Raw genomic sequence first — 21,304 nt, forward strand, 5'->3', positions numbered from 1 at the left:
AGACACCTAAAAAGAATTCTCTCCAAGTATAAGCTCTTAATTATAACGGGAAGGTCCTCCGCTTTGCGGGTTTCTATTTTTTTCGAATAATCAGATAAAAAAATTTATATCTCGCTTCCAACTGCTTGGAAAAATATTCCGTGGCATAGATTTTGTGAGAAATTGAATGCTTTACAAAAAAGGTCTCTTATGACTTTTTCAAAAACTCAACCGATTAAAAGATATTCATAGTTGAAGTTTGGCTATTTTAAGGAAAATATTCGTTTTTATTATGAATTTTATAAGTCGATGAAAAAAATTATTTCGGATTGCGGAACTCATGATTTTGTAGGAAATTTACTGCTCTACAAAAATGGTCTCTTATGATTTTTGATTAAGTGAAGCCGTTACGAGATATTCATCGTCAAACATTAACGAATATCAATATTTCCAGTTTTTGATCAATAATTCGATAAATTTTAATTTAAACTATGAGTTTCAGGAAAATTTACATAAATTTGAGTTTCGATCGATAAAGAAATGTTATAAACAATTTTTTTAATATTGTTTTCAGTCTTGAGCTTGTTTGATTGCATTAAAACAAGAAATTAGAGCATTTTTTCGACATATAGCCAATGATTAGTTTAATTTGAAGTGAATGACATATTTCTTTGTCAAATTTAATATGAAAAGTATTGAATCAAGTGAGAAACAACCAGTATTTAACTTTTTTATAGATACATTTTTTATTGAATTATCAATTGCAATATAATTGTCTATATTTTTAACATAACAGTACGCTATTACTATAAATAATTTCTTTTATTACAATTTGGGAATGTTTTTGATGTTCTTTGACAACTTGCAATAAGTACTGGAATTGTTCTTCATTTTTGTCAAGCATTGATTATATTCACTGACTAATGCACCAGCTCGCTCTGCTGAATCATTGACAACTTTTAGTTGTTGAAAGTATTCTTTATTTTCGAGATAACTCTCATTAGTAGGCCATAATTCAACATCGACATCAAGAAAGTCATACGGTAGATCGAAGATTTTGAAAAGATTTAATGACTTTTTAGACACAAAGTCACTCAGAGTTCTCTGCGCCAATGAATTCAAATCTTTTTAGCAATTACAAATCTTTTAGCTTTAGAATCTGTACCTTCACGAGTATTAACAGCTTCAACAATACTTTTTTTTACTTCTAATGGAACGCCATCGTCAAACAGTGATAAAATGGCAAGTTCATCGCTCAAATACCATAAGTGCGAAATCATTATTTCACACGTAGCTGAAGAAATCAAAGGATTGATATGTTTGTACTCCAATAAATTTTTCATAAACTGCAAGTCATGATAAGCAGCAGTTGTTGCAGAAGTTGATGAAAACCAAGCTTTTAAATACAATGTGACTATAAAAATACAGAAATGACGAAGACCATGCAATTCTTTCTGAGAGAGTTTGAATTCATCTCTGAATAGATACATTTTCAAACTATAAATGGCCTTAGCCATCCATCTAGCATGATGAACAGCACCAGGACGTTTGAAAGAAATCTTTTCTTGAGGCATTTCTCCAAGGAAAATCAATAATAATTCCAATAATTCTTTATCTAACTTATTATAACATTTCTTTATCGATCGAAACTCAAATTTATGTAAATTTTCCTGAAACTCATAGTTTAAATTAAAATTTATCGAATTATTGATCAAAAACTGGAAATATTGATATTCGTTAATGTTTGACGATGAATATCTCGTAACGGCTTCACTTAATCAAAAAATCATAAGAGACTAATTTTGTAGAGCAGTAAATTTCCTACAAAATCATGAGTTCCGCAATCCGAAATAATTTTTTTTCATCGACTTATAAAATTCATAATAAAAACGAATATTTTCCTTAAAATAGCCAAACTTCAACTATGAATATCTTTTAATCGGTTGAGTTTTTGAAAAAGTCATAAGAGACCTTTTTTGTAAAGCATTCAATTTCTCACAAAATCTATGCCATGGAATATTTTTCCAAGCAGTTGGAAGCGAGATATAAATTTTTTTATCTGATTATTCGAAAAAAATACAAACCCGCAAAGCGGAGGACCTTCCCGTTATAATTAAGAGCTTATACTTGGAGAGAATTCTTTTTAGGTGTCTACGAACCTATTTTTCAGAGTATAAAATCAAAAATAAATTATTCGATTTTTTTGACCCACCCTAATGTGCTTGTCACTATAATTTTCAAAAGACCGCGCTAAAAGTCTATATACGTAAAGTTGACGCATGCGCAGTGCTAATATTTAGAATTCTTACATACAGCTAATTAAAAATGTTGATTAAACAACAAATAAAAAATGTGAAGTAGGAACAAATGTTTAATATACATGAACAATCAAAAATAGAGGCTTAGTGACCCAAATTGCTACCAAAATATTAAAAAATGCGACAGGGGGGCTAACTTAAAGGTACATTATTAATAAATTCTTTTTAAAATAAATAAATGGAGAACGATCAAATGTTGAGAGTGAATAATAAAGAACAAACGAAAAGCTGAAAACGCAATCGCTGAATTTCGGTACAATTTTACTTTCTGACTTAATTACCAAATGCGTAATGATTTGATCTTTCGATAAAACAATTCAATAATTATTTATAGATTACAATTCGGACAAGTAATAGGCCTTATTCGACCTCGGCTTAATCGCGGACCGCGGTGAAGTCACCCAGGTGTATTAACAAACTGCGACCGCACTTACCCCGTTCAGTCGGCTCTCCAGGGAGATTTGAAATTCCTGATAGTAGGTGTCGGTGGTGCTGACGGCTGCAGAGGCTCTCGGCGATGGCGTCACGGAATTTTTGTTGTCGAAATAACCAAAATTTTGTTCGAATTCACGACTGCCTGGCAGTTGGTAATTACAGCAATTTACGAGAGAAATTCTAGCGTCGACTGGATCGACACTCGAAATAACAATTACTCAACAAAATAATTAAATTCACCACGTAAGCGGCTGAATTTTCGTAATAACAATTAACAATCGGTTTTCACTTTTTCGTAGCGTAACAATAATTTTATCAGCGGTTCAACAGTGGCTTTTTCAGTGTCCGGCTCAGAATTTCCCGCTTTTTCGTTTTCCAGCAACATGTGGTGTTTTCGCTAGCGCAGCTACAAAGCTGCGCGTCCAATCAGCCGTTGTTGGATAAATTTCCATAGTCGATGGTTGGTCGATTCCCAATTTAGTACTCCATTCGGCGTTCAGGTGGAGCCCTGATGTGCTCTCTTTGCTTCCTCGTACTGTTATTCGTCAATTCCGATTCCATGTTTCCCTCGTTGATCGTTGTCCCTCCCAGATGTCTCCCTGGTCGTTGATGGAAAGTGAACTGTGGGTTCGCCCGGTCGCTTTTGTCATTCGCTCTCTCTCTCACACACATTCTTAGTTTCAAGTAAATTTTTCTTTCGGACGCATCCATCCATACTCAATTTGATTTATTTGTCGCAGTTCGGCTTATTTTATTCACCTCGAGCTTCGCATTCTAACCGGAAACCACTTGGGGCGACACAGGCGCGTCGAATCTCCGCATTCCATCAGCTTGGCCAACATTCTAGACTAATTAATGCTTAAAAAAAAATAATCTCTATAATGAAATTTAGTGGGAAAAATTTTCCATGTCACAACAGCAGCATAGTTCATAATTAAGCTTCCGTGATTATTTTTATTCTCTGATTAAAAATTATTGAGGCTGTTATGTCCATCCCAAAAATTTTTCTTTAAATTTAAATCACCCGCGCAGGTGGAAGACTTTGCCATGCGCGAAAGCCACAATAAAATATAAGCTACGCGACTGCTGGTTGACTAGCGGGGACTTCTGCAATCTCAGCACCGCGAGTATTTAAAAAGGCGATAAACAGCCAACGCCTTGTCTTTGAGTAATTAATTCGACTTCCGCGTTTAATTGACTGACCCGTGCCTTGTAAAAGTCACTCATCTTAATTTGCGCTGCACTTAAGACGAGTTCAGGCTTGGTTCAACCGGTAGGCCACGTATTGATCTTTGAGCAAGTAATTCGACTTCCGCGTTTACTTGACGGGCCCGTGCCTTGTAAAAGTCCCTCATCCTAATTTGTGCTGCACTTAAGACGAGTTCAGATTCGGTTCAACCAGCAGGCCACGTATTAGTTATTAAATAAAAATTTAGAGAACCGGAATCTCAAAGTTCTAATTTGCTCTGCACTTAGGCGAGAATCCGGGCAGTAAGTTTAAATAAAATATCACTAAAAAGCTAAATTTGCGCACTTTACCCTACGGGGGACTGGAGGACGTTAGCTCATTAAAATTACTAAAATTCATTAAATTAAATTCCTTAAAAATCAAATTGTGAAAGTGTAAGTTTTAATGTTTATAAAAATAAATCTCAATAAAAGTGAAATCAGTTTCCAACAAGTCATTTCACAAAAATAAGAAGCCCGTAATATAAGCAGCCCAAATCCATCCTACTCCATCCGCTGCGAGAACCAACCAAAGGGTCCAATCAAGGAACAGGCGCTAACAGCTGCCCTAAAACCACGGATCTGACCATCAATAAAGTTCCTGCAGAGAGTAAGTACATCTAGTCTCATAAAAATCCGTCAGTCTCAAACGAAGGCGCGGTAAGTTCGTATCTCGAAAACGTCCCACATAAATAATTAAAACAACGGAATTAAAACCTCCGTTGCGTATTCTTTAAACTGTTAGTCCAAACCTCCACCGTTTACGCTACCGCTCTAAAAACGCCCTTGGACATAACAAGGCTCAGATCAGTACTTTAGCTTTGGAATAAATATTTTGAATTTTTCATAATGAAGAAAATATTTGATATACCGTAATTATATATGAAGTATAATAACGTAGATAGTTGAATTCTTTACCGAAATGACTCCTCTAGTTTAGAAATAAGAGTCAATTATCGCAACGTAATTTGAACCTTAAGAATCAGATTGAGCAACTTTAATTATCGCTAACTCTATAAAGATTTTAATTTTGAAATAAAGATTTTATCGAAAATTTTGAGAGAATCACTACAGAAATTTTTTAGAAAATTCTATTTCTTGCAGTATATTTTCTTTTATAATTTTTCCTGTACTCGACTTTTTTGCTGTAATCCTTAGATTGAAGTTCATGATTTATTATTTAATTTTTTGTTTTAATCAAAAATTCTGTTTTGAAATGAAGGTATCTCAAATTTTGGAGAAAATCCGTAAGACATTTTCTTATAATATTTTCGAATCTTGCTCCTATATCGTTATCTGAAAACGGAAAATAAGTACTAGCGATTACGATTCGATATTATCAAGTTTTATTGATATTATTGATTTTATTGATATTATCGATAATTGAATAAAAGCAGAGATAAGTAATAAATTACAGACTTTATCTGTTAGTTCTATCATTGATCTGTATGAAAAAACGGAGAAATTATTGAAAAAAGTATAATTTTTATTATAATCGATACTTTTCAATGAGTATTCAATTTCTAATTGGAAATATATTATTTATTGAAATAAATAAAACATAAGGTATTGATTTAAATCAATATACCCAATAATAAAAAATAACATAGAAATATGTTTTAGCGACATCTATAATAATTAGTCATATCAAAATGTATTACTGTTGGTATTACAGAGAATCGTATCACCATCAGGTTGTTTTTTTATCGATTTCATTTTTTAATCTAGTATAACAATAAATCGTGACTGAGATTAATGAAAAACTGCTATTGCATCCAGTGCAGCCAGATCGTGCGATTTTTTTACCCCCTCTTTAGCGTCGCGCGCGCCAGGCACACAAGTAAGTGATGCCTGTCTGTGAGTCGGAAAACCGAGCGGAGCCGAGGGAGTCCGAGAAAGGTGAACGAATCGAGGGGAATAAGCCTCCTGCCACACGAAACAGAGGAATAACTCACACAACAGTAGCTCCCTGTTCGTGTGAAATTCTCAGAATCCGATTTCAGCCGAACATACAGCGGGAAAAATAATACTTTAATTTTTATTAAAATAAATAAATAATGCTTTTTTGTTAAAAATATGTAGGTTTAATTTTTTTTCTATATAAAAAATAAATTTTTTTTATCAATAAAAATTAAAATACAGAATTTTTTTTCATAAAAAAATCATTGTTACTTTTTTACGCTGTTATTAATAATAATTTATTATTAAGTAATAATAATAATAATAATAATAATAATAATAATAATAATAATAATAATAATAATAATAATAATAATAATAATGCTGCCTTATGTGCCAGGAGATATTCCCCAGGTTGTTGAGAATGACAGTTGCAAAATTTATTGGAACATGCCATTTGCAACAACCCGGCGGATAGATCACAACAAACCTGATATTGTGCTCTTCGACAAGGCCACTCGTGACATTTATGTCATTGAGTTCTCGGCCCCGGCTGAATACAACATCTCAGCCAAAGAAGAGCACAAAAGACAAATATATCAGGATCTCCTGTTTGAAATTGGCAAACTTTACCCAGGTTACCGTGTCAAGCTTGTCGTCCTGATTGTTGGCGTCCTAGGAGGGATGAAACAGTCTTTTGTATCCTCACTTGCCAAAGTTCCAGCTTGCTCATCAAAAGCTGAGTTCTTGGCAGTTAGGATGCAGAAGGCTGTTTTACTTGGTTCTCTCCGTCTCTTAAGGGAAATGACTTTGGCCTGCTGTGATCACTAACCGCCTTGTTGTGCGGAGTGGTCCAGCAGTAACGGATGGAGCTCAGGCTGGGCCCTCGGAGAATCGGACTCCGGGGATAACCCCCCTGAGCATTTAATAACAAAATAATAATAATAACTGTTATTATTTTTATAAATAATAATAACAATGGTTATTTATAATAATTATTACTAATAATTTTGGTTATTATCAAAACTGCGTTTGAGAATTCCCAGTAACCAAAATTATTAGCAATAATTATTATAAATAACCATTGTTATTATCATTATTATTTGTTATTAATTGCTCAGGGGGGTTTTCCCCGGAGTCCGACTCTCCGAGGGCCCAGCCTGAGCGCCATCCATTACTGCTGCACCACTCCACACAACAAGGCGGTTAGTGAGTGCAGCAGGCCAAATTCATTTGCCTAAGTAGACGCAGGGATCCCAAAATGACAGCCTTTTGCATCCGCACTGCTAGAGACACGGCTGCTGAACTGCAAGCCGGTATCTTCGCAAGTGAAGACACAAAAGACTGTTTCATCCCTCCAAGGACGCCGACAACCAAAACGACGAGCTTGACACGGTAACCTGGGTACAGTTTGCCAATTTCAAACAGGAGATCCTGATATATCTGGTGTTTGTGCTCTTCTTTGGCCGAGATATTGTATTCGGCTGGGGCCGAAAACTCAATGACATAAATGTCACGAGTAGCCTTGTCAAAGAGCACAATATCAGGTTTGTTGTGGTCAATCCGCCGGGTTGTTGCGAATGGTATGTTCCAATAAATTTTGGAACTGTCATTCTCAACAACCTGCGGAATATCTCCTGGCAGATAAGGCAGCACTGGTGTCTCATCGATACCGCAGCTATATCTGAGATGATAATAGAGTACTCGCAAGGCAGCATTGTGACGCTGTATGTAGGCACCTCTTGCCAGCACAGGACATGCCGACAAAAGGTGCATCAGCGTCTCCGGATGTTGTTTACACGTCCGACAGGACGTGTCCGGAAGCTGCGCCTGGAGCACCTTGCTACGGTATTCGAGAGTGTTGATAACACCATCTTGGCAGGCAAATATAAACCCTTCGGTCTCGGACATCAGGCCAGCTGACTTCAAGAAGGAGAATGTCAGCTGGGTGGACAAGCCATGGTCACGGACGTGTTTGAAATACACGCTGTGCATGGACTTGTCCATGTGTTCACCGAGGAGTTTTTTTCCTCGGCTATCCTGACGACGCTCTTGAACTCCTTTTCGGGAGTTCAATGAGAGCGTTTATTTCTCCGAGACCTAAGGTATTTGCCGCGTAGATTGCTGCCTTATACAAGAACGACCCCTTCCGCGCATTTTCATGACTATGAACAAATTGCATCAGGAAGTCGTCCTCGTCTGCTGTGAAATTGGCAACCTCGTATGTTAAACCCAGAACCAAACGATCGTGAAGCCGCTCCAAGCTCTGCAATCCTCTCCTCCGATGTTCCGGGAGAGGTACATCCTGGCGACTGATGAGTTAGGGTGCATGCTCTGATTCATATTGATGACTTTACGGGTTTTGATGTCGAGATCTTTCAACTCATTTCGAGGCCATTTCAGGATCCCAAAAGAGTAAAGTAGGACCGGGACAGCGAGCATGTTAGTAGCTGAGACTTTGTTCTTGCCGGAAAGTTCTGATGACCAGATCTTCCGGAGTCTCCTAACATACTCACTGCGAAGAGTTGTTCGGACTTCAGAGACGGCATGCATTTGCCGCTCTTCAATCCCTAGATATCTGTACAACTCTCCGGCGTCTAATTCTCTTAAGACGCTCCCATCCACTAATTCGACATCTCCACCCGTATCAGAGCACTTACCCTTCGCCAGGTATACGACCGCACACTTGTCCAACCCAAAAGACATTCCGACATCTCGTGTGTACTCTGCTACGATGTTGATGGCCGTTTGTAGATGATCTTTGTTGGCACTGTATATCTTTAGATCATCCATAAACAGTTGGTGAGTGATCGAGTATACTCGATCACTCGGTAGCCCCGCAGAGTACCCACGAGTTTGTCGGAGGGCAACAGATATTGGCAGCAGTGAGATGCAAAACAACAGAGGGCTCAGAGAATCTCCCTGAAAGACGCCTCTCTTGTACTGAACAGTTCCGGTTACGTGCAATGCATTTCCACTTCCTATGTGAAAACGCGTTCGCCAGAGCTGCATCGTACGTTGTATGCATCCCACTGTTTGGCGATTGATTCCGAGGCATTTGAGCAGATAGAGAATCAACTCATGTGAAGTTGAGTCAAATGCCTTACGGTAGTCAATCCAGGCCATAGACAGGTTGCGTTGGTAGTAGATTGCGTCTTGAATGACGCATCTATCTACCAACAAGTTGATCTTGCAACCTGACACGCCCTGTTTACTGCCACGTTGTTCGTATATCTGTTGCCACACAGGCTCTATCTCCTGCAAGATACGGTTATTTAAGATTTTTGTAAAAATCTTGTAAACCGCATTCAAGCAAGTGATAGGCCTGTAGTTCTTTGGGTCGGACAAGTCACCCTTTTTAGGGATGAGTACGGTTCGCCCTTCTACCAGCCAGTCTGGAATTGGTTCGTCGCCCTGAATGTATGATGTAAAAATCCGGGCCAGATGAGCATGTGTAGAAGAAAATTTCTTCCACCAGAAGATGTTTATGCCATCTGGACCCGGGGCAGCCCAGTTCTTGCTGCCATTCAGGGCTTTACGAACCTCTTGCACACTGACTGCAGGGCTCTCTTCGGCGATATCCTGCCGTCGGTGTTCTCGACAGAATGCCTCGAAGTCGTGCAGAGCTGGAGTATCCGGGTTGACGTTTGGTTGATCTCCGTACAATTCACTCCAAAAGGCTTCCACTCGCTCAGATGATGGATAATTCTCGGGAACAGCGGTCTTAGGTGACAGAAAGCGTGAAGGGTTGGATCAAAACAAAGAGTTGTCGATCAACCGCTTCAGCCTTTTCTCTAGTGACTTTTGGAAGCCACCAGAGCCCGCAACCTGTTAAGAGACTCTTCTTTGATGACAAGAAGAGTACTCTTGTTCAGTGTGTGATGTCGCCTTCGAAGTTCTGCCGCCAGGCGACGAACTTTGGCGTGTACGGTCTTTGAGTACTAACATACTCTATCACAAACTGAATGCGGGAGACTTGTTTCCGAGAAATGTCAATTTTGTGTCCAAGTTGAGCGATGCGCAGCTTCAACTTCGCCTCGAAGGAGAGAGAATGTCTTCTCTCTATCGGCAGAAGCGAAGCCGCGGCACCGTAGACAACTTGGTTGACAGTGAGCAGAGTGGAGTCCTCTTGAAGCTGTGTGGGGAGATCTTCGTTCACCGTGTCGAGCTGTTGTTTTGAGTGAGTCATCTTTTTGGAGATGCTCACTTGTCGACCTGTAAAGAGGTTGTCGTTGTCCTCGGAGAAACGGTGCCGTTCTTGGTGTAGCGGTGCTGGAAATGAAGGCCGATTAGACTGCCTTCTATTTGGCAGCAGCGATCGTCGATTATGCCGAAGGTATGAGGCGTAATTACGCAGGTGTTTGGGCGTAAAATGTCTGTGCTCCGGATGCATGCCACACCAAAGTGTGTGCATCCGGGCCATATACCCTGATACCTCCGGCTCGCTGTTCCGCCAGCACACCAAGAGATCGGCGCGAAGCTCCTCCGTCCACTTAAACTTAATCCTATAAGCGCCGGGGTCGTCATAAGTCATCGGGTCCGGTGTGCTCCTCCCACCTGATGACTGGTCCTCATCCGAAGAGGACCGGTTGTGGGGAGCACTTCTGAGATTATACTGTTTTGGAACTCAGATATTACGGTGCAACGGGTAGTTGTCCCGTTGCTCCGGTTACGTTGTTAGCCTACAGACCAGATGTTGCGGTCTGCGTTTCCCGCGGTGCGCCACTAGGAGGCCACGTAACAAGCACCGCTCATTATTATTATTATTATTATTATTATTATTATTATTATTATTATTATTATTATTATTATTATTATTATTATTATTATTGTTTGTAGCAACATAAAAAAAAATATAAAAAAAAAAATTTGATTGGGCGAGGACTCGATCTCAAAAGTTCTGTCGACGTAAGCTTACACTTACGCCGCGCAGCCATCGCAGGTCTTGCCGGTAAAACGTGAAAACTAAGATAAAAACTGCGTTTGGGAATTCCCAATAACCAAAATTATTAGTAATAATTATTGTAAATAACCATTGTTATTATTATTTATAAAAATAATAACAGTTATTATTATTATTATTATTATTATTATTATTATTATTGTTTGTAGCAACATAAAAAAAAATATTAAAAAAAAAAAAATTTGGTTGGGCGAGGACTCGATCTCAAAAGTTCTGTTGACGTAAGCTTACACTTACGCCGCGCAGCCATCGCAGGTCTTGTCGATGAAAAGTGAAAACTAAGATAAAAACTGCGTTTGGGAATTCCCAGTAACCAAAATTATTAGTAATAATTATTATAAATAACCATTGTTATTATTATTTATAAAAATAATAACAGTTATTATTATTATTATTATTATTATTATTATTATTATTATTATTATTACTTAATAATAAATTATTATTAATAACAGCGTAAAAAAGTAACAATGATTTTTTTATGAAAAAAAATTCTGTATTTTAATTTTTATTGATAAAATAAATTTATTTTTTATATAGAAAAAAAATTAAACCTACATATTTTTAACAAAAAAGCATTATTTATTTATTTTAATAAAAATTAAAGTATTATTTTTCCCGCTGTATGTTCGGCTGAAATCGGATTCTGAGAATTTCACACGAACAGGGAGCTACTGTTGTGTGAGTTATTCCTCTGTTTCGTGTGGCAGGAGGCTTATTCCCCTCGATTCGTTCACCTTTCTCGGACTCCCTCGGCTCCGCTCGGTTTTCCGACTCACAGACAGGCATCACTTACTTGTGTGCCTGGCGCGCGCGACGCTAAAGAGGGGGTAAAAAAATCGCACGATCTGGCTTCACTGATTTTATCAGCCTTTTCCATCTGGATCGTTTTGGACAGTAGACGCGTCTGATTCTCAAGAGAAATAAATTAATAACTGTGCTAAATATTTATAAATTATTATTTATATGGAGCGATCGAAACCGTAGTAATACATGATTATTTAATGAAATATTGGCATTGTGTTATCCAAGTTGAAACGAAAATTTATTGAATATATATTTATAGGTTATCTGAGTTAATTATGATATCTTTGCTTCGTAAGTATATTACAAATCATGTAAATTCAATAAAAATTTTACTTAAGTATTTGATTTTTATTTAGTTTTATCAATATAATTGTGATGTGGAAATAATAATTATTAAATTTTTTTCAGAATAAAAATGTATACTTTAGTAGAGTTAGCAAATTATTCATATGACATTGTTCTGGCAGCAAATGTGAGTGCTCTTGATGATACAGATACGTGTGTTGTGAAACAAAAAGGAAAAAAAAAACAGAAATGTCGAAGCATTATGTCGTCTAGTAAGTTGATATAAAAATCTGAAATGTTCAATAGTTTGTATGTATGTAATAACTGAATTATTTGTCGAGTCATGGGCAAGATATTTAAGTACGTAATTATTATGATACCTTGAAAAATCAATTTATAAAATATTTATTCCATTCGGTTATAAAAAATATTTTTCATTAAAAAAAATTATTTACGATGTCGAATATTAATTACATAAAAAAAATTACATATTGCTTTGTGTAATTTTTAGATTTAGATTTATTTCAATGCACATAGATAATATCAGCTGTTTAAAATAAAATAAAATTTTATGTTCGTTATAATTTGTCTTGGCGTAAAAATTCAAGTCTCAATAGTTCATACTGATTTTTAAAAAAAGCACAATTTGTTAAGGTGAGAAATTTTATTCAATTTTTTTATGTAATTTAGAAATTTGAAAGTTAGGTTAACAAATTTAGTTAGAATCAATTTCGATGATTTATGTCTTATAAACAAATCAGTAGAAAAGGCTCTATTTCTACACTGTAATGACAGGTATGAAACAAATATATCAATTTTATTTTGCAGTTTCCATGATTTTAAATACATTGAGAATCATATTGAAAAATTGCATAACATATGTAAATTGAATTGTTATCAGTCTCTGAGCCATAGAAATAATAGTTTTATGATAATTGATAGTAAAAAATTATTTTATCAGAAAATTAAGTTTGTAGAGAAGTTTTGCGTAAAATCAATAGACAGGAATAAAAATAATAAGCAGACTTGCATAGGAATTTATGTAAATTTCTTAATAGTTTAATAATTACTTGCATTACTAATTTTTTTATCGTACTTCGAATTTCAATTTTTTGTTATTTGTTTCAGAATCCAAAAAAAAGTTAGATATGCTTCGCAACAAACTGAAATCGTCTAAGGTAGTCTTGAATCATAAGGAAACAGAATTCCAAGCAAAAAAATCACCTACTTTGAGACTCTCTTCTGACAATAATAAAAATGAAGTTATACCTGTATTGACATCGACCCCAAACGAACCGCGATTGTTACAAAAATTAGATATTAGACTTTTTGAAGTGCACAGTACAGAACAAATAAATAAAAATTTATTTGATCAACATCCAAATAAACGAAGTTCTAATTCGTCAATGATTGTTGATAATGATCATTCATATTCAAAAATTAGCCAGTCAGAAAGTAGTGCACCCAGTGGAGCTTCTAGTGTTGCTCGGCGTGTAATCAAAGTAATTGGAGACAGTTGGTTGAAAGATTCTGATGAACTCTTTGATCTAGAAGCACTAAAGACTCACTCCATAAATTTAAATTCCGGTGAGATTTATAATAGTTCCCACTATAATGAATGTCATGATTTACCATGCATTAATAACCTAATATCAGACTCGAAAATTGAAAATAATTTTACTAAAGAAGTTGATACTGGATCCGAATACATTGAGAACATTAATAATGAAAATCACCAAAGTCCAGAAGCTAGTTATGAGCGTTCAGATTCTGAAGATGATGGTTCGTTCAAAGATCAAGCTGACAATCGGTCTCAAGCAGATAAAATTACAGAAACGACTGTTGAGATAGACAATTCTCAAAAGGACCCAAAATATAGTCAATGCACAAATCTCAGTGATAATAATAATAATACAATTGCTACTCCTATTGAGGGTAGTCAAGCTACTATGTCTCAATCTGATTCAAAAAATGAAAATAAGTCAACATCTTTTGATGTCGCACCAACCGTTGACATCAGAAATTTGAAAATTTTATGTTCAAAAAAAAAGAAATAAAGAACGTCGAACCACAAAAAAATATTTCTATCCTTATTGCAAAACTATACGAACAAAATTTTCTCGTCACCTAGAATTTAAGCATCGCGATCATGAAGACGTCCAGAAAATGATGTCTTTTGAAAAAAATACAAAGCAACGAAGAGATATTATTGCGAAGATTCATAAGGAAGGAATATTTATTCACAATATGGATCATGATTCAAATACAGGTCATCTGATGGTAGCCAGGCGTCGTCAACGAGGAAAACGATTTAAAAATAAGACGATAGATGACTACGTTTGTTGCGCTCATTGCAAAGGTTTCGATGATTTGATCGTTTATATTGAACGATGCAATTAAAATGTGGTATGCTAACTGATTCAGTGACATCCAGCCAAGTTTCATTTAACATAAAAATCTGTGATTTTTGTATAACTGAATCATTTAAGTCAATGGCGTGAGCGCGTAAACTTTGACAGTTGAAAGTATACACTGTCAATCCTTTTCTTTGGCTAATGAAATTTAAGATATCGTCCTTGATAGTAATCAAACGATTATTCGAGAGTCGTTGAAATTCAGTTCGCAGATTAGCGACTGCAGTTGAAGGTCTTCGTCCATGAAAAAATGTTTTATCATTATCTCTTGTAGTGATGTATAACCCATCGACACTTGTAACGCGTGATAAAGCGACATAAACTAATGATAAGGGATGTGTTTTATCATATTCATAGACAATTTCAGGGTATGTACTCTCTTGCGACTTATGAATAGTTGTTGCACAGGCACAAACTAAAGGTAAATGCGAACGTTTAACATTAATTGTTTTACTGTTATTTAGAGAAATAGTCGAAGATCTTCTCGTGATAGGCACTGCTGTTTTACTAATTTGATGCGCAGCTACATGTCCAGCAACTTTTCTTCGAATTTTTTGACCAATCTTCAATGAGTTTGGGAACTCAAGCCACGTAACATTTACGGCTCTATGACCATTATATTCTATATAAACTAGTCTACCAACAGCCCCATTTGCTAAGCCATCAGACACGTCTATATTTGTTGTTATCATGTAGAAGACGTTTACCACAAATACAGTTTCGTAAGGTAATCCTCCAGTATCAATAATCATCCAGTATTAATGACATTTTGTGTAGTTTTTGACGGAAGGAAGTAGTTTGCTCTGTCTTTTCTTGTGCAAGATTTAAAATTTTACTATTATATCTTGTTACAGCTTCATTTGTATTAAATAATCGGATCCCATGTGGACATTTAGTTTCAGCTTCTTGAATAGTTACAAAACGTGATTCTAAGAAGTTGTGAGTGTTGTGTACTGAAGCGGACGAAATTGAATCTGGAAGTGAGTGAAAATTATGATTAATGTACTTATCAACATTATAAGTTGCATTGTATCGTAATATTTTTAATTATCAATATTATGTTAAATTTAATTATTTTATTAAATAATTAAATGTAACATAATTGAACTAAATCCAGAAACTTAGAATTGAATAATTTAATTAAAATTTTATTTTATAAAGATTAAATTATTTCATAGTTAACGATAATTTAAGTAATAATTTAAATAAATAATTTAATTTTAATTAACTAATTAAATAAAACTATATAATCTCATTATATATGTCTAATTATAACTCTGATTTTCCAATTATTTAAATTTTTACCTGTGCCGATAGGCTGAGGTTCAAACGTCATTTGCAAACTTGATGTTGATGGAGTATGAATAACGTCCTTCTCAGATTGGAATTGTTGTTTGAGCAATTTTTGTCGTTGTCTATACTGTCGACACTTTTCAGAGTTAGTTTTTTTTTTACTACCCCCTGATTTGCAGATTTTTTTCGTGCATAATATTTTTTACAGTATTGTGCATTTTTTTGGGTAATATCTTCAGACATCTCGGAAACTTAAACAGAAATTGAAATTTAACGATGTAGTACTATTAGTTTCAGAGAAATCTGCAAAAGATCATAGGTAGATAGATATGAATTCGTATAGAAAATTATTTATAATGTTTTTTATAAGTTGATTTAAATTTTAAATTTATTTATTAAAATTCATTTAAGTTTATTTATTAGAATTTATTTTCGATTATTTCAACTACTACTTGAATAAATTGAAAATATATGTTTCTATAAATATCTCATGTTAAGCTGAGTGCTCGTAATTTTTAGAGTTACTTAATAAAATTTGTTTGTTATAATAAGAATATAAAAAAAATAATTAAAATATCAATAAATCAAATTTAACGAATAGTTAAGATCAAAAACAGTATGAACATTCAGTATTTAGGGTTTATATAAACATGTATAAAAAATAAATTAATTTTTTTTATTTATACTTAAAACTTATTAATGTATCAGAAATAAAACAAAACATAAAAAAATTATTTTTTAAATAATAATAACGTAATAATTTTTGATTAATGATATAAATAAATTATACATACCGACAATCAACCTTAAATCTATAAATGCACTCAAAATAGTTTATTTAAATCAGTTTTATCACTAATATTCAATTTATATATATATATATATATATATATATATATATATATATATATATATATATATATTTATAAATACATGTATACTAATAAATTATTAGTATATACTATCACCGTCGTGTATATAATTGATTTAATAAAAACACCAAAATAACGTTTATTTATTCACACTGTTTGATTATACTGTAACGAAACACGTGTTCTAACTTAGGGATGCACGATTCAAAATCGATTCTTACTAGAATCGATCTTTTCCTGTTGTCGATTCGATTATTTAGATCGATTCTTCAGAGCAAGTTGAATCGACATATCGCTTCTTCAGAGTCGGAATCGATCGTCTAAAAATAAAATGGCGACGATGACCGGGAATTTTGAAAGAAAGTATTTTTTAAGTAATTTAAAAACTTGATTCTAAAATTGAGATAAAATTTTTTTTAAATATTATAACAAATTAATTGTAGCAGTTAAAATGAGAAAAAATCCCACTTATAGAAATTATTCAAATCAACAAGTGTAATTTTTTAACTCATTTACTATATAAATAAAATACAAATATGGTGAAATATCTAATAAATTCTGTGTCATTCAAAATTTTTATAATCGTATTAGAAAAAAAAATTTATCGATAGTCCTTCTCAAGAAGATGAAAACGCAATTGAGTTTTGAACCGAGAAAAAAAAATCTGCACCAGTTTTATCATCGATGGCCTTAAAACACCTCACGATTCCTGCAACTTCTGTCCCGTGTGAAAGACTTTTTTCTATTGCTAGTCATATTGGAAATGCTATCAGAAATCGATTAAGTGCTGACCATTTACAGCAAATATTGTTCCTTAAATCCCTACCAACAGCGGAATGGTATTTCTAATAAGAAAAATTTAATTTTACTTTCTTTTAATAATTTTATTATTCTTTCTGAAACTAGAAAAAAATATTTATTTTTTTCGGTGCTGCTAAAGACACCATCCACGGAAAATCCGTGACTCTAAAAAAGTGAAAAAAATGGCTATTTCTAGCGATTTTTCCGTGTCTCTAAGCACGTTAAAACTTGATAAGAAAGTTAATAAACTATTTATGTTTAGTAACTATTTATGGCGTTATCCGTGACTCCAAAGACTTAAAGACACGGAAAATCTTCAAAAAAACGGACAAACGCATCTCGTTATCCGTGACGCTAAGGACTTAAAGACACGGAAAATCTTAAACGAACGGACAAATGCATCTCGTTATCCGTGACTCCAATGACTTAAAGACACGGAAAATCTTAAAAGAACGGACGAATTCATCTTGTTATCCGTGTCTCCAAGACTTAAAGACACGGAAAATCTTAAAGGAACGGTCAAATGCATCTCGTTGTTCGTGACTCCAATGACTTAGAAGAAACGGATGAATATCCAACATTCAAACGATGTACGTTGTTGTCCGTGACTCCAAAGGTTGGAGATACAGAAAAATTTTAGATGCAAATGGTCGATTTAACGACGTTGTCTGTGACTGCAAGGACTTAGACTTATAGCCACGGAAAAATTTCCAAATCCCAGGATTTGCGTAATTGGCCGTGACCCTTAAGAATTAGAGACTCGGAAAAACTTCAGATACGCAAATGGATGATTTGCCTCGCTGTCCATGACTCTAAAGACTCAGGGTCACGGAAAAATTTTTACAATCCAAATGACGTACGTTGCTGCTCAGGTAGGGTTAGCCAATGTCGACTCTTATTAAAAAAGAAAAGATTTTATAAGATTTAACACATTCAAAATGTATATCTATATATTCGTCAAGTTAAATCTTTTTTAATCTCTTTGAGCCATTTCGAATCTTTTCAAATCTCTTTTTCTAATCAGGAGACAATTAGCCGAGCCTTGGGCCGTTTGTTATGTGCTGAATTTTGAAAAGTGATCACTGGCCTCAGCCTCGCCCGAAGCTTGGCCCAATGGTTAGATATTTTCAAATCAAGCCTTGGGAAGTAATAGCTGGCCTAGGCCTGATCCAAGGCTTGGTGTAATGATTAGATATTCTTGAAATGAGCCTTGGAACGTTACCAATGGCTCTGTCCGTGTTTAGCCTACGGTTTGAGCTATGGTTTTAGCTAAGTTTGTAAAATTACAATACTTTCTTGAATTTTACTTGAATTGAAATAATAAAAAAGAAAGATTTGATTTAATATTTGTTGTCATTTAATTTTTATGAGGCGCTGACTAGATTTGGAATCTCACGTAGACCTAATTATTACAACTTAGACGATATAAAGTGAAAATAATATTAACTCTAACTAAGAATCGAACGCGAGCCGCACATTATTTGTGTTATTTGATGCTGTTTATTGATGGAAAATAACTAACTTTTACATTATTTATAATTCATTGAATATTATAAAAACTAGCTGTTACCCGCCCGCTCCGCTGGGCGTTTATAAAATTGTATTTGTAAATTTAAATTTGAAATTTAATTGGAGTATTGTATTGATTGACAGACACGAAGAAAAAAATTTGTAATGAGCATTGAAAGTTTCAGTTAAAGTTATTGTTGGTCGCATTAGTGAAATTGAAATCTGCCTAACTTAAAGTGCAGCGAATTTTGCTGTTAATTAAAATTTCCTCCGTAATAAGAATAATTCATCGGTTATAGTGATCAGCAAAAATGAAATGTATGTTAATCTCTTAGTCCGTTGACTGAATAGCTACATGTAAAGTAAAATTTTGGAAACCTTATAATAACTTTTTAGCCGCTGCTAAAGAGATGATTGTTGTAAGAAAATATAATTATTAAGAAAGAAAAATATTTAAGTCGGTTTTTGACAATCATCACCTCCGCATCTTTGGAGTAAGTTATCATAAAATACACTCTGAGATCATTTCTACCATACATATAGCAGACTCTTACCAAATTTGGAACCTATAAGAAGTATAGCTTGAAAATTTTAAATTTTCATTGTTAACACCCACCCCCGCAATTCATATTTGGAGTAGGTTGTCATTAAATCCGCTCTTAAATCATTTCTACCTCATATGTGGACTCTGTTATGCAATAGTGTGTTAACCCGTGAAAAAATATTCTGATCAGGCTTGATATGAGTTGATAAGGCCATGTAACAATTTTTGATATATTCATATCTGGTCTGATATGACCTGATAGGTCCATATTTAATTTTTGATATGTCCTGATATGGAAATTGGCCATATCAAGCCTTATCAACTTGATATGTCTACTTGAATAAAAAATATTCTGATCAGACTTGATATAGCTTGATAAGCTCATATATAATTTTATATTATTTCTTAATAGGTCCTGATATGGCCTGATATAACCTTATAAAGTTATATATACTTTGATAAACTTGAAAAAAAAATCCCTGATCAGAGTTGATATGACTTGATAAGGCTTCATATAGTCGGATATACCCTTATCAGTACATAAGTAGTCTTATCTAGTTATATCTTAGTTACATACTCATATAAAAGCATACCAGAGTAAAAAAACTATATAATTCATATATAATATATATAATATGTAATATATATAATATATAATATATAATATTCATATAAATGAATCATATAGAACTCTATATAATTTTTTTTTTACTCAGGTGGGTATTTTGTGATTACTATTAAGCATTCTCTTTTTTTATCCAAGAGTCTGTTACTCCAATGATTAACAATCTTTCAATCAATAGTATTTTGCGAATGAAATAATAGGAACTTATAAAAAATTTAATTTCACAAAACCTATTAGTTTTGTCAAGTTCATAAATTGTTAGTCGGGCCCTCCAGCTATATATAATTCCATATACTAAACAAAAATAATTACATCAAAATTTGAGCTTTTAATTCTGATTCTACCTCTATTATTTTTTTAATTTTAAAGGAATTATAAATTCTAAAGCCGTAGTTCGTTAACTACCTTAACAATATCGTAGAATCATTTTTGCGATTTCATGTATATGTAGATAATTTTATAAATCTACATATAGATACCATTATTACTTATATATTGATAATTAATAATTAATAAATTAGATGGAAAATTTTGTTCACTACAAACCGATCATGTATAAGATTTGCATTACTTGTAGTTAAAACAAACTGTGCGTTTCAAGTAAGTCTCTTCGGTCAACAGGTAGTGAATTAGTCTACCAAGCGTCAGGTCCACGGTTCGATTCCCACACGCGCCGATTTTTTTTTTATGGAACTAATTATTTATAATGATACCTAATTCTATATAATTATATATGGCTATTTTTCATACATAATTATATAATAAAATTATATATAATTTTTTTTTACCCGGGCGGGTCTATAGTCTGATATACTTATATCAAGGCATATATAGTCTGATATGGCCAATTACCATATCAGGCCTGATATGGACGGTTTATATCAGACCTGATATAGTCTGATCAGAAAATTTTTTCACGGGAAGTACATAGGATTTCCATAGCACTTAACACATCAATGCATAACAGTGTCCATGTAGCAGATTCTTACCAAATTTGAAGTTTATGAGCGCTATAGCTTGAAAATTAAAAATTTTTATTGTTAATATACCCACTCCCGCAATCTTCTGTCGGGTGAGCTATCGTAAAATTCGTTCATAAATGATTTTTTTATCACTTACGGAAAATTCCTACCAAATTTGGAGTCTGTAGCAGCTATAGTTTGAAACTAAAAAATTTTCATTGTTGATACTCACCCCCCATAACCCCCTGTGGGGTAGTCTACCATAAAATTCATTCATATACTATTTCTACATCTCTGACAGAAAATTACTACCAAATTTGGAGTCGATAGGAGCTATAGTTTAAAAACGGGAATTTTTCATTGTTAACGCC

Source organism: Cotesia typhae, unplaced genomic scaffold (genome assembly GCF_013202065.1).
Source record: "Cotesia typhae breed Kobodo isofemale line unplaced genomic scaffold, CoteBio_Ctyphae contig_17, whole genome shotgun sequence".
NCBI classification, from domain to species: Eukaryota; Metazoa; Arthropoda; class Insecta; order Hymenoptera; family Braconidae; genus Cotesia; species Cotesia typhae.